The 15,760-nt window shown below is 38.2% G+C and overlaps 1 pseudogene across 1 annotated transcript; it reads right to left on the reverse strand.

Moving 5' to 3' along the window:
* Positions 1-260: 260 nt before the first annotated feature.
* On the reverse strand, positions 261-15,183 carry LOC143584214 (brefeldin A-inhibited guanine nucleotide-exchange protein 2-like; annotated as a pseudogene). The gene is made up of 12 exons (XR_013144318.1): positions 15,163-15,183; positions 12,548-13,627; positions 10,551-10,867; positions 10,110-10,461; positions 9,467-9,889; positions 9,103-9,392; positions 8,761-9,034; positions 6,364-6,867; positions 5,289-5,610; positions 3,733-4,093; positions 2,186-2,869; positions 261-1,088 (listed from the first exon to the last, which is right to left on the reverse strand). The product of XR_013144318.1 is annotated as a brefeldin A-inhibited guanine nucleotide-exchange protein 2-like (transcript).
* Between the last annotated feature and the right edge of the window lie 577 nt (positions 15,184-15,760).

A 15,760-nucleotide genomic window follows, 5' to 3' on the forward strand; every position in this document is an offset into this window, starting at 1 on the left:
ATTTCTATCACACCTGATAAGAAATGCATATTCTGTTAAACATCTTATTCATTCAGACTTCAGACTGTTTGGTTCCAAACAGAAAAACATCTGAATGGTTAAAATTATGTCTGAATCATTCAGACTTAATGAACCAAACAACCCCTTAGTTACATAAAATCATATTTCAAGATTATACGGAAAATAGTTAACTAAACGTCAGTGCTCAGCGATTAGAGCAGCCAAAGTGTCGGTCCATAGCAAACTTACTCAAACAAATCTAGCAAAGCATTTAATAGGTGCATGTATGATTGAACTCGAGCGTCACGAATGCTTTTCCATAGAAAGCTGGTACGGAGCCCCATTCTCACTAGATACAACGAAATTTACTGATTCTAAATGCATTTGTGCCAAGAATATAACTACATACACTATATATTTCTAACAAATATCAAAGCAAAAGAAGGCGGAAAAACCAAATGATAAAAGGAAAAAAGAAATAGTTTTCAACATAACCGAAACAGAACAGGACCGACTGAAGAGCTAAGCATTTCACTAAGTGCTACTTGGACCATATGGGACCCGTGCTCAAATTTTATCAAGCTCGAAAACAAAGGGAAAAAACGAGCAAGATTCTTCTCAAACGAAGAATCTCCCAAACTACATATCGCGTGTAGAGTAGCAACAATAACAGGCCCACGAGAAGCTAACTCTCTCTTTTACCCAGACCCTAAAGGTATCGACTAATGGGGTTGGTTGTTAGGAGACACGTTCGTCACATGTGCTATTTCAATGTAAAACTTCAAGACTTGATGGCAAAGGTCAACGAGGTAAGCTTCGACTTGTGATTCCTCGTATAACGGGGGTTTGTCGGTTTCAAGATTTTGTAACAAACAGAGGCAGATTTGGTAGGACTCGTTTTCACGGCGTAATAACGGTGGGTCCTGCATTTGGGTCATGGGCCCCAGATCTTGTATACTAAAGCGTAATGTGACATCCGTGTTTATTTTGTGAGCATGATTTGCCATTTCATTTACTGCATTCAAAAGGATCATGGCGTTTTTTACTGATAGTTGAGGTCTATATATGGTCTGGATCTCCGTAATCGCCTGATAATATTTACAAAAAAGGACATTAGAATGGATATAATACTTGCCGCAAAAGCTAATTATAAAAGAAACATTTCCTATTAAAACCCTTGGGAACCACATATTTATGAACGGGTTGATCTGACTAGGGGTGTGCATGTAAACGAAAAAACCGATCCTCAATCGAAATAACCGAACTGAACTAACCCAACCCAAAACCAATGGTTTGGTTTTATGTTTTTTCAAAAACCGAATTTCTGGTTCTGTTTTAGTTTTGCATGTATTCGTCCCTGTAAAAATGAACCGAACCCATAAAAACCAATACAATTCAACTTTTTATTGAATTTATGGATTATAATATTTATTTTAAAATGTCAAGTAATTTATGAAAATTTAATGATAGTGTAGCCCAAACATTTCAGCCTCAAATGTGCAGTAATCATTCAAAAACGGAATAACCCAAATGGCAAAACCAAAAAAACTGTAACTGAACTGAATCCATCGAATTTCTGGTTCTGTTTTGGTTTTGCATGTATTTGTCCCCGTAAAAATGAACCGAACCCATAAAAACCAATACAATTCAACTTTTTATTGAATTTATGGATTATAATATTTATTTTAAAATGTCAAGTAATTTATGAAAATTTAATGATAGTGTAGCCCAAACATTTCAGCCTCAAAGGTGCAGTAATCATTCAAAAACGGAATAACCCAAATGGCAAAACCAAAAAAACTGTAACTGAACTGAATCCATCGTGAAAACTGAAACCGAACGGTTTTCAAAAACCCAAACCTAATTTAGATTTTGGTTCGGTTTGAGCCCAAAACCGACTCATGCACACCCTAGATGGTAAGTTTATTATATTCTATAAATAGTCGAACTAGTATAAATAGCTAAAAAGGAAACGAGTCAAATGAGTTAAAAGCCACCTATACGTTTACTGCATCTAACCACCTAAAACATTTTATTCAATAAGATAGACCGCTAATGAAATAGAATAATTAACACACTAATTATGCATAAATCTATGGGACAAAATGGGGCTCGGTTAACTAAACCCCACCCGTTTTGTCCTGTAACAAAAAAAATACCCTTTTTGACTCATCACATATTTTACCTGTATCAGCAGAAGTTGGACCGCAGCGACACTTTACATCAGAAATGGCGGTATATAAGCGAGCCATCCGCCTTTTCTCCACCTCATCATCCTGCATACTAGACTCTGCAGATTCCACATTACCTCTTTCTACCGGCTCATCTTCATGATTAAAAAACTTTCCATCATGATTAAAAACAAACGAGAAATCAGGTAATGTTCCATTAGCTGCTTCCTTTAAAGACAAGACGACTTCAAGCCACTTATCATCATCGAACAACTCTCCAGCATTACTCATCAACCGAACAAACGCAGCAACACCAATACCAGCAAGGCTTTGATGAGCACGTTTAATAAAACTCACTAGTAAATCCAGCACCTTTTTTAAAAGCGGATTAACAGTACTGTAAAAGTTAACGAAGAGGTCAACGACCAATTGAAGTGAAAGTGTGCAGGTTTCATAGAGCCAAGAATCTTGATCAAGTTCATCATCACCAATAAGAACATGTTCAGATGATGAATTATCACCAGAAGGATCAATAGCATGTCGGACATAGTCAAAGATTGGAAATAAGACGGATTCGAACACACGCTCCCACAATGGCAGATTGAAGTGATGGCTGTGGTTTCTTAATGTATCAAAGAGTACTTGAAGAGCACGTTGTCTGATTTCAGGTCTCGGGTCAAAGCAAAGGTCAGACAGCCCTGAGTAATAAGAATAAATTGTACATATAAGATTGTAAAATGGGTTTGAAAACAGGTTGAAATGTGTCATTTTTAAGATATTGCAAAAATTGTATAGACGTATACTAGTTTCCTTATCTTTTTTTGATTTTATAATTATTTTCCTTTGCAATTTTGATCTAGTATTAGTCCTGTGTCTTGTAGTTGACTTGTGGATATCAACAACAGTAGTCATACAAAACAGGTTGACACAGCTAACCGGTTTAATAAGCGTGTATTGGTTATGATTCAGCTTACGGGTGTGCACGATACCGAATTAACCGAACCGTAACCGGAATAACTGAATAAATGAAGTAGCCCAAAAGTTTGAGTTCGAAACCGAAAAACTGATCCGTAACTGAAAGACCAAAATAACATAACCCTTAAAAAACAACAGTTTAGTCTTATATATTTTTAAAAACCGAACCTTTGGTTCAGTTTCGGTTTTGCATGTAATCAAATCCAAAAAAACGATCCAAATTTATGGAATTTCATTTTTTATTTTGAACTTTAATTAATTAATAAGAATGTATTTAATAGTGTAACCCAAATACTTTATCCCAAATGTATAATTATGAATTAATTATTAATTAACAAAAATATTTAAGCCCAAAATCTTTATTTGGAACCCAACTTTTTTTAGTCCAAAAATTACAAGCACAACTGGAAAAAACCGAAACCAACCAAACCCAAATCGAAAACCAAAAAAACTGAAACAGAACGGTTTTCAAAATCTCAAAAACCGATTTTTGGTTTTTCTTTCGGTTTTAGGTCCAACGTTGAGTTACCCGAACCCTATACAATTTTCCAGGCTGCCAGTCCGCATAATAAATAAAGTTCCTTACCAGCTAATAATGGAAACCAGAAATAAAGATGATCATCCTTATCCGCCAACTCGCCATTCTCATAACCCTTGTTTCCTTGAAGTGTAGATTTCACCATCTCAGAACCTTCTTTCTTTGAAAAGCCTATACCACCTTCTGCTAGTTTCTCAGCACACAAACGCAAGAAACCGACAGCACTGAGACTGATATCTTTGTTGAATCTACTATTGGTGAATGCAATCAGACAGTTTACACAGTCTGTAAATGCTGTGGTTTCTGCCTCGGTAGTGTATGGGAAATAATCTTGCACAATCTTCTCAGTTATTTCAAAAGCAAGGAGTACAATGTTTTTATGGTTATCATAAGCTGCTATTGTAAAGACCTGGTAAATGTTACTATTAGAATTGAAATTTAAAATGTTAGCATACGAAAACGTGGGTGATTGGCTAATGAACCACTTTTTCGTGTGAAATGCAACTGCAACACTAAGTGTGTGCAGCAAAAAAGGAAACATGTCATATGGATTAACTGGGTCGGAAGTCACTAAGTGTATTTTTAATGCATAAAACCTCCTAAATCATGTTTCAGCCACCATATCTGACACTAAAACTTAGTTAAAAGAATAAAATATTGAACAAAAAAGTGTTGAAAGTTCCAAATCACGCCTTTTTAACACCTCTGATTTTCTTTTGACAAATTGAATTTTAATAATCTCACCTTTTTGCAGTTGGCCAATAATAATCTCATCTCAAAAAGTTCTTGCGTCCCACCTTTTTCCCTATTTTTTTCATTGGACCTTCGTTAAAAAAACTTAACACCGTTAAGTTTTTCCAAATTTCAACTGATATTTAGGGCTTTTTGATCGGAAGGAGGATACGAGTCGATTTAAGTAAAACTTACCTCGAAACGTTTCTCCAAGCAACGAAACGGTGCTTCAATTCGGGTGTTTAAACTTCCAATCAACAAAAATCAAGTTGTTTGGAGCACCGTTTCAAGATAAGTTTTACATCAATCGACATGTATCCTCCTTCGATCAAAAGCCCTAAAACATCAGTTTGAAATTCGGAAAAAACTTAACGGATTTATTTTTTTTAACGGGGTCCATTGAGAATAAATAGCGTGAAAGGTGGGACTGGTGGCAAGAATTTTTTGAGGTGGGATTATTATCGGCCAACTACAATCCAATATGCTTTTTTTTTTCAGTTACACTTGATAAAATGTCCAAAATCTTTCATTCTTTGCAAACTATTTGTTTCTTTCAGCACACCCAACTATTTAACTTTTTTCACTAAGGTCACAATTATTAACACTATTTAATAGGTTGCCCATCTAAGTATCTTGTTTCACTTAAACCAAGTATAAAATCTGGTGAAGAAACAGGTTGTGTGGTGAATATAATGTTAAAAGTTAAAAACATTGGTCAATTTGTTTGTTCCGTAAAGTAAAAAAATTATTGAACCTTCAAGAAAATAGTAGTTTCAAGTTTCAATGTTCAGGTGGTCTTAACGAGAAAACTTTGACATCTGAACCTTAATATAAAATAATTCAAAATAGCACATGTCAAGAAAGAAAGATACCGTAAACATGCTTTTCCACCCCGACTTGACATTATTGACACGAGATAGAACCATTTGAGAGACACATCTGATTATTAATTCTCTGATTTCCACCGCACTACTTTTGCGCATGGCAATCACAAAAGGTTTCATAAACTCGTGCTGGAAGTTATAATTAGCCAATTCTTCTCTCTCCAAAAATTTCATAGACAGCTGGCGTAATGAATCCATTGCAAATATTGCAATTGACAGGTTTTCAGAACAGCCTATGGTCACAAAAAAATCAGATAGTACATTCCAGATACTTGTCCAAACAAGCCGGATACGATTCATGTTATAATGCCTGAAAATAAGGAATGAAGAGATAAAGTATGATTAAACCCTCTGAAAAAATACCCATGAAAAGTATTGACAACTTCGAACAATTTACTTATAAATGGGTCGATTTGGGATGTATTTTTATCTCAAACCGTTCAAATAATCAAAAATAGGTACAAGGGGAACAGGGCAAACAGGTTAAAAGCAGTCCAAGTTCTACTTTTAATGCATACAACCTCATAAATCGTTTACATGCAAAGATTTAGAGCAATTAGGCCTGTAAACAAACTGAAAGGACACTAACGAAGGAAGGTTCGTGTTTGTTCATTTAACTTAAACCATACATGAACAGGTTTTCTTCTTCATCTTTGTTCATTAAGAAAATGAGCATTTTCATGTGTTTATGTTTGTTCATTAACATTCTAAATGAACAGTTCATGAACATAAACGAACCAACATAAACGCGCTGAACGAACATAAACAGGTTAGTGGTGGGCTATTAACATGTTTAATTATTTTTAAAAATCATAAAATTATACAGTTGAATAGGTTAAACAGACATAAATGAATGTTCACGAATGTAAATGAACGAACAAAACATGACTTCATGCTCGTTTATTCACGTAAATGAACAAAATTTGTGTTCATGTTCGTTTATTAGATAAACAAAATTCCCTCCAAATGGTTCACTGAACGTTCGATTCATTTGCAGGCCTAAGAGCATTATTGAAATATTTTGTTTTTATAAAGGAAGCAAGAACAAAGAGGCAGATAATACGCAATTTCGACTATTTTTGTTAGGCTGAAAACTCGAGGATCGGATGCAGACCGTAGCTCCCCCATGGAAACCTTGCAAAGTGCCTTGACAAAGTCAACTATCGCCTCACTGTTAAGATTCTGACTTTTTGCAAATATACGATTCATATCACCAACTTGCTCCAACATATTCAAGTTAGAGACCAAATTGTGTGCTTGTTCTGATGTGATAACACCAGCAGAAGCATTGCCACCAATGTCAGAACTATCATATGAACCTCTTCTCATGGCTGCAGCCGCCTGCTGAATTCTCCCAGCCCTTTTTTTTCTTAAGAGCAGGAAGGATGTTTGACTTTGACTGTTTTGACTTTCCAGATTCATTCTGATTAACAGCAAAGAAAGTAGCATCTGGTGGGGCCCCCTCCCTCAATAGATGCAAATTCTCAAACCGAGAAACGCATGTGAGAACATGTTCCCATGCCTCTTGTTGGTAATCTCCATCCTCATCTGCAATTGTAACTATCATCTGTGAAACAAACATTATTAAGAGTAACTGTTTTAGAATAATGAACCATTAAATATAATAGGACTATTGGTTTTTATTGGTCCCAAGTATTTCATTTTTGCCGGCGCTGGTCCCAACTAACACTTTAACTGCCAACGGTCCCAACTTTCACACATGTGTCTGCCACCAGTCCACGACTAACCGAGTACTAACTCCGTTATGTTTTAGCTGACGTGTCCATCCTACGTGTTAAAAAACCTTGACATGGCGATTTTGTAACCTAATTATGAAACTCTTAAGAAGTTTAAGGGCTCGTTTTTAATTTTCCTTATAGTTCTGTAACTTGTACGCCGGAATCCATCCATCCATCCACACACACTCCCAAATTAGGGTTACCCATTTCCACCGCTGTAAACTGCCATGACGTCACCTTTCAGAAACCTATTCTTCAAATCCGTTTCCGGCAACGCCATCCTCCGTCACGAAACCAAACGATCCAAATCCGACTACACCAAAATCCAAATAATGATAAAATCCTTCGATCCAAACAGCAAAAGTCTTCACCCTGAGCTTCCACCTACCACGCGTACAATCGGATTACCTTCACGACGGTCCTTATTCACCGTGTTGAAGTCGCCTCACGTGCATAAGAAAGCACGAGAGCAGTTTCATATGAAGATTAATAAGCAGATGCTGGTGATGGAAGCCAAGAGGAATGAGCTGCGTAATAAGTTCTTTTGGTTGAAACGGCAGAGGATATTTGGGTCTCAGTTTGAAGTGTTGTTTAGTTTCAAGACACGCTTGGAGAAAGATAAGCTGCAGAAGGTTCTTCAGAGTGGTTCGAATGGTGTTTGTTAAATGTTGAGATGATGATTCAAATGCCCCACAACAGATTTTGTAACCTGTTCGATCGATTCAATGATTGAATTAGGGTTTTAATTTGGGGTTGTTCTTGATCGTCGATCGATTGGAGATATCGATTTGGGTTTAGGGTTTTTTGTTATTAATATACAGGAGGAGAAGGGTTTTTTGTTATTAATATACACGCAGGCAGCCACGTCAAGGTTTTTTAACACGTAGGATGGACACGTCAGCTAAAACATAACGGAGTTAGTACTCGGTTAGTTGTGGACTGGTGGCAGACACATGTGTGAAAGTTGGGACCGTTGGCAGTTAAAGTGATAGTTGGGACCAGCGCCGGCAAAAATGAAATACTTGGGACCAATAAAAACCAATAGTCCAATATAATATGATTATGAATTTGTTTTAGAATAAGCAAAATACATATTTATCCACTCTTCATTCTCTAATATGTAAACCCGTTTGCGTTGTGGCTCGTTAAACCGTGAAAAAGATATTTGTCATAGAAACTTTATGCCGAAACGCATAGAAAACTATAGAAATAAATACCGGTGCCCGTAAAAAAAGTCAATTATATATGATCCCTTCGATTTCGAACAAAACTTTTACCAAAACATAGATACAAAAGAACAATGTTGCAACCGGTATATTTCGGAACTTTATAACCAGTTTTGATGGCGTGTACGTTTTTGCTTCGATCACTTGTACGTTACCATTAACAACTCGGTTTTGAACAAAGTTTACATCAATACATAAATAAAATTAAGCATGTTGCAACGCCATATTGGCAACTTTTTAGAACATCGTATCTTAAAGGTTATAAGAGAAATAATTAAATAAATAAAAATTAGTGGTCCACGTTGCTTAACATGCTTGTTAAGAAAGAAATATAAAAGTCAAAAACTTTAGGGTCTAAATGTTTTGTTTAGAAGGGCTCATATTGTAAATCGGAAAAGTTGTTGTTAAAGCACTTGTAAAATGTGATTAGTGTTTTTCATTTGCAGTCAAGTTTTCTGATTACAACTGATTATGGTGAGTTTGGGCAATACAAACCTTGATTGCATCAATGTTTCTCTGTTTTATATCAGCTGGTGAATGAAGGGAAGTAAACTTTGCTAGTGAAGTCACAAAAGCATCCCGATGAGTCTTCATAGACATTGCTGATGTCACATGGATCGCATGACGAAAACCTTCTAAACATTGTGTAACAATGATGACATCATCACTTTGGTCTAGAGGAACGCTAAAGGCAGCAAGCATAGGAGCCCAACATGCCTCTATCATAAATCTAAGTATAAACACATCTGTAGCAGCATAATAAACTGACCTACAAATTGTCAACTACAAGTTAACAACGTAAACAACAATAAAAGTAAATGTACAATAAATACTTACTCAGATTTCCGTGCTTTCTCTTGAAATTGTTCTTGCATATGTCGCATAAGATCTTCACTCGTGTGATTTTCCTCACCTCTCTTGCGCACCACAATATTCAATATACTATCGAGCCCCAAAATCTTATTTGTGTTATTAACAGAATGACTTTGGTGAACGGCTAAATCATCTTCTTTCATTTTAATCTCGTTTTTTGAAATCCTTTCAAACAATGATCTCAAGTACTACTCTGGTAAATCTTTTCCATCATCTATACCAGGATTGTTTCTTATAAAATCATCAGCTGACATCTGCAAGATTAGCAAAGCTTTTAGGCCCATTTTTGTTTAGAAGAATGTAATTTGCATTAATGCTTTAATATTACCTTATTCTTCACCATAGGATTATGAGCATCAGTATTCAACATTATAACAGAGTATGCAAGAACATAAGCTGTATCAGCACTGATGAATGCTTTTGGATTGCATTTGCAATAACGTTCAGCAAAATTTTCCATAATTCGATCAATCTTTTGTGCCTCACCGGGCAACCTAAAGCCCCTTAGAAAGGTTCTGATTGCCTCATCAAACTCCATATCTTGAAATTCAAAGGAATCCACATATGCATGCATTACTTTTAGTGATAAATCTTCCCGCTCCCCGATATAATCACCTATCATAGTTTTGTTTAAACCGGATACGTTTTTCAAGAATTCAGCTATCTCTTCAGGTGAACTTCCCACTTTCTTCACATTGATCAAGAATTCAATACCCTTCTTAGGTTTGCGGTTAAAAAGTGATATACCTTCCTGCCATTAATCTTACATTAGATCACTACAATTTGAACATAATACTGCTTCAAGAATCTCAAGAGGTTTATAATAACAATTTGAATCTTTGAATGCGAAGAATCTAGGAGGTTATATGCATGAAAATATAGAATTTTCAGTTTGACCCTTTTGAGATACAACTCGATCCATATTGAGTCATTAATAAGTACATGAATCGAATAGCTGCCTCTTAATTTACCTGAAGTTCAAGCTTGTACGCACGGCGTTGCTCAATCGTTAAAGCATCTGAAACTTCAGTTGAAGCATCCGAGTGAGTATCTGATCCATCAACAGGCTCTTGTTCAGTTGCAACCCCGTTTTCCATGGGTAGATTTGTAATTTCAGAGCTGACCTCAGCCATATCAGATAGCTTTGGAGAATGAGGATCAGGAATTCTCAGTTGTTTGTTCATCCAATCACCCATTGACTTTAAAGTATCCACTAAGCACTTCATAGCTTCAAGCTTCATGGTTGCTTCCTGAGGCGGTAAGAGTGATGTGGCAACACCAGGTGGCACACCTTGAGCGGTTTTCAAAAGCCCATTTACCATTCTGTGCAAGAATTTAGAACAGATAATTTGGCACAGCCAAATATTAGTAATTGCACAAAGCTACGTATAAAAGCGCTAGAAAGAATATACCTCTCAAATATGTTGGATGAATTAACATCACAATCATAGTTGATGAATATATCTACCAATATCTGTGAATCAACACAAAGCTTTTCAAGAAACCGCATTACAATCATTTTCTGCTGAAAATTAGGTTGAGCAACATTCTCTAGAACTCTGAGAATAATCATGGGAAAAAAGACTCCAATCTCTGCCTTCAATCCAGCTCTAATCTTGACACAAGGCTAATGAAAATTGAGCAAGAGAGCTGAAAAATAATCATAAGATTTGATGCACTGTTCTTCAATAGAGACAAGCATAAGTACTGTCTAATGGCACCCAAAAATCTGTTACAAAACAAAGTAAGAAAATAGAAGTAATATGTAAGACAAAAAAGATCAGCTGTAGTAAGCAGAAAATCGAAGGTACAAAGTGCATCTAGCCATTCAAATGCAAGAACTGGGAAATAGCAGTCATACTTTGTAACTACTATGTAATTATGATAACAAATGATTTCAATGATACATGTTGGAAAACTCCAAAATCGATCTTAATCCCAATTACAAATATGTGCAATTCCCAAACTTCCTGATTTCAAATTCCCATTCAGAATAGATTCTAGAGATAGCACCTATTCAGGTAAAGCATTAACCAACAAAAACTAGGATAATCATAGATCCTAATATATATATTCTTTCTGGGAATAATTATAGTGCTTACAGAAATTATTAACCATCGGAATCAGCAATCAGTTCTACATTCACATCAACCTTGCAAGGTCATTGATGTAATATTCCCAAATGTCAAGATAATATATTTTATCATATAATCTTCTTGTTATATGACTTATACATAGTAATATCAATTCACTTGACATATGGTATGCTACAACCAGCATGCAGTGTCACTATCCTCTCGTTCACATGGTCCCAAAAGGCAACCAGCATCCATTACATGTTCTTCAGGCAAAAGATGCAATAAAAGTATTACTACCAGGTGCATGCACAGCATTACAGGCTACGGTTATTCATTTTCCCAGTCACAGTAATACATCAGTCCAGTCATTAAGACACCTCACACACCTCAAGTGCACCCAACCTACAGTCACAAATCTATAAAGCATGCCTAAACTAATGAAGTAATCTGATGCGGGAACGGAAGCAATCAAATGGCTCAGTAACTCGATGATTAAAATCAAAAGCTTTAAAGAACCGAAGGGTTCAAAGAAACCTAAATCGGTATTCTTGACAATAATCAAAACTCAAAACTATCCAAGCAATAAATGATTGAACCCTAGATCTTAACTTGTATGTGAGAATCATAGTTCATCTAGGAAACCATATAAAACAAAATAGAAAAAAAAAATCAAATAAGAAATAAAAGATGTGATCTTGATCTTCCTGTATCATAATCTAAACCTTTGATATTCCTTTAACCTCTTAAAGTAGCTCCTACCATTACCAACTGTCTTATGATCACTATACAGCATTTACTATGAACCAACAGCCCAGTCCATTGATATAGCGGTAAGTTTACATATATGTGTGTGAGTGTTTGAAAATTATAATGAATCATTTATGTGTCTACTTAATCCCACTTATATATTAGGTGCTAGAAAGTCACTTAACCATGAGGCTCTGCTTAACACTTTCAAACTCACTCCCGTTTATATGCATGCATTATTAAATCTTTAACTTGAAAAGAACCTCACAACAAGTTCTAACAGTCTTTTAAACATTTACAATCTGCAGGCATGTTAAAATAAACATGCAATTAACTACAAGAAATGTAACATGTTTAAAGCATAAACCTTCTACAGAGTTTAATGTTTGATCATGAAGACGCCTCTTAACAGTATACGTCAACGTGTTATCACCTAATCAATAAGCACTGCAATAATACCTAAGAACATGTCATCATAAAATCAAAGGCACTAACAGGAATTTGAAAAGGCTACATTTAAATCATAATACCATCCCAATTAAAATCATAACATCTAAAATGACAAAAGAACATAGGTGAAATACCTTTCACTGGTTCGAAAAACCGGCCCTGCATTCTCCAACAATATCTTGAGCAACTCTAAGGCAAGAAGCTTCCCGCGCATTAACAGCGGGTCCGCCAACGCTTCTTTCGGCGGAGTCTTCATAGACAGCTTACAAAGAGCTCTAAACACCAAAAAGGCATCTCTTCTTAACTTATTCCCAATCTGAACCTCCAAATCATCGTCTCTCTCCGCATCCCCTTCCACCAACTCCCCTTTCCGCCCCTCCAACGCGGTCTTATACATACTAATCTCCCAATACTTGGCATCCAACATATCCCTATCCGTCGAATCCAACATATCCGACGGATTCGTCGACTCCATGCTCGGCGTCTTGGTCTCAAACGCTCCATCGTGCACCACACCAGACGCACCCACAGACCCCGGATTCATAACCCCATCCACTCCCTGCATAACCTTACTAATAAACCCTTGAACAAACATGGTCATCATCCCGTCACCGTCCTCCCTTTGGGTTCCATGAGCTCCGCCACCACAATCGGCTGCACCGATCGCTCGAGGAATCCGCCTCCATCCGCCTAAACACAATGACCATCATCTGAACCAAGGACGCCTTGGCAGTCGTCTGGTTAACCACATTCTGACTATCCAAGTAAATGTCATAATTAGTCCTCACAATCTGCAGCAGGCTGTCACCGACTATCCGCAACGACACGGACGTGACCGCGGACAAAATCGTCTTCAAACCTAACAGCTCCACTCCCTCGTCCTCCAAGTCGCGGCACTTGCAGACGGAATCGATGAGCTTGGCCAGCGGTCCAGCGGCAGGATCGGAATCGCCACGTAAGCAGCCGTGAGCAATGAGTTTCTGAATAGAATCCAAGGCCGGCTCGGCGATGTTAAGGGTTTGGGAGAGACAGGCGTTAATTAAGGGAGATAATATGAATTCGGATTCGGCCAGGATTAGCTCGTTGGTACCGGAATCGTATAAAACACCAGAAGATGATGAAGAAGAGTGTTTATGTTTATCCTCCTCCTCCGTGAGGGTGAGGGTGAGGCGAGCAAGTACGGATTTGGAGTGCGAAGAATTTAGTAAATGACCCTAAACCCTAAACCCGGCAGATTTAGGATAATCTTAGGGTAAATAGATGTATCTAACGAGGGTTAAGTCCGACAAAGATGGTTATTCTTCTCAACTTGCAAAACAGACCCCGTAAGCTCGTCACTGAGAAGGGGGGGGGGTTTCCTCCTTGTGACCACCCTCCGGTGTGAGAATCAGACTAGGTTGCTCTGAATATAAGTGTATATAGAGAGAAATAGCTAGAGAGAAGATGATCATACCGTTCCAAGGTGGAGTATTTATAGCCGAAGGTAGGTTTCCAAGCAGGTAAGGCCAGCTGTATATAATATTCCTTTTCCACCAACTATGGGCTACGTTCGTGCCACGATGGGAGTTGGTGGGTAGGCAGCGGCTGATAGTGACATTTTGTACTGGAGCGTGCTCCTCCTCGTACTATTGTCGGTGAGCTGTCACCCTGTGATTGGTTCATGGGTTGCTTTTGTCAGATCTTGTCTATTTGTCCATACCTTGGTAGGTATAGTACAAAAGATCTTCTAGAAGCGTACGGACTGGCTCTTTTGGGCGGGAATATTCCCGCCCTGCTCATTCCTTCTTCAGGTGACATTACTGAAGTATTAAGAGTTAGTGCCTTATGCGTGTAGCCTTACTGTTAGTGCGGGTAGCCTTCCTTCTTGGCTTGTACCTACAGCTGCGGGGACAGGCAGGGTACTGTACCAAGGGAGGCTTTCCTGCGGGAACAGCTGGCTTACTGCGTGTAAGGTCTTCATCTCTCTGAGCATGGTGGGTCCTGCGGATCCAGTTGGTCTTTGCGCAGACGTACCTCTTCAAGGTGAGTCTTGCGGGTCCAACTGGGCTTTGCGGGGACCTACCTCTTCAAGTCCCCCCAGTCCATTGTTGTTCTCATGAATTGTTAATAAGTGAGGGGAACTTTTGGACTTTAAGCAAGGGGTTTTAAAGAGGGATTTTCGTTTTTTAAGGTTCTCCGTGGGGATTCTTTCCGCGGTTTTCCTAATGTCACTTGCAGAAAATTCCCAACTTTTCTGCCCGATCTTTGGGTATGATGCGGGTAGGTGTAACCTCTTCGCAAGTCGGGAGCGTTAAGTTTTACTTGTAGATTCTCCACGAGGTTTTGGTAGTTTTAGACATAGTGATCAGTTATGTTAAACAACCAATTCCACCTTGGAGCTTTAAACAATCTAGTTCTCAACGTTCCCGCCATGCGGGGGTATTATTTCTCTTTCCGCAAGCATGGCCCATAAGATCGATCTTCTTGGCTTCAATTCCCTGCAAGTGCTAAGTATGTGAAGGGTTTCGCCTTGACACTGTACCCGCACTTGTCTTATGGTTTCTTGCTTTCCAAGGTAAGGGGGTATATTCCCTCTTATTTTTGAATCTTTTTTAATCCTTTTGGAATTCGGAGAGTTGGTGAAAGGATAAGGACAGTCCAAACGGTTGAAGGGACATTGGCGTCTTCTGACGGTTTCAGGATGTGCAGGAAGTTACGACGACGTGACAGCATGTGGTCAATCAGGACGCTTTTTCAGGCGCGTGGGCACGAGTTTCATGACACGCACCATTCCGACACCTGTTGCCAGCTTGCTTTATCCACACGTGTCGCCGTGTCATTGCGCATGCGCTTTCTCTCTCATCCGCATTAAATTCATTGCATTCATTGCGATGAGTATATAAAGGAGAGAGGGTGTATTTCATCCATTATCTTCACTTCACTCTCCTTTTCCTTTTAAGCGATTTCCGGCGAATACTCATCTTTTCCGGCGAGCATTCTCCTGAAACCGCTTTCTTTCATCTTTAACATTTAAAAAATGTCTTCTTCTACTCATGACCCGGAGGTTAACGTCGAGGAGTCCGACGTTTACCTCGAGAACCCGACGTCCACGTCCGATAAGGACGATAAGAGTACTGCTGGCGAGTGTCAGTGTACTCTTTCTGTCGATGTATACCATTACATCGTCAAGAAATTCATGCTGGAGCCCTATGAGCCAGAGTTCCCGGAGGCCCACCAGACGGTGTACGATGCCCCTAAGGGCAAGATAGGGGTTTACGCTTCGTTCTTCCTATATGGGAATCTAAGATTCCCATTAACGAAGTTCGTATACCGTGTTTTGGAGAAACACGGTGTTCATCTGACAGAGG

This window comes from Bidens hawaiensis, unplaced genomic scaffold (assembly GCF_021521415.1).
Source record: "Bidens hawaiensis isolate Kalapana, Puna unplaced genomic scaffold, B.hawaiensis_p1.1 tig00032849_1, whole genome shotgun sequence".
Taxonomy (NCBI): Eukaryota; Viridiplantae; Streptophyta; class Magnoliopsida; order Asterales; family Asteraceae; genus Bidens; species Bidens hawaiensis.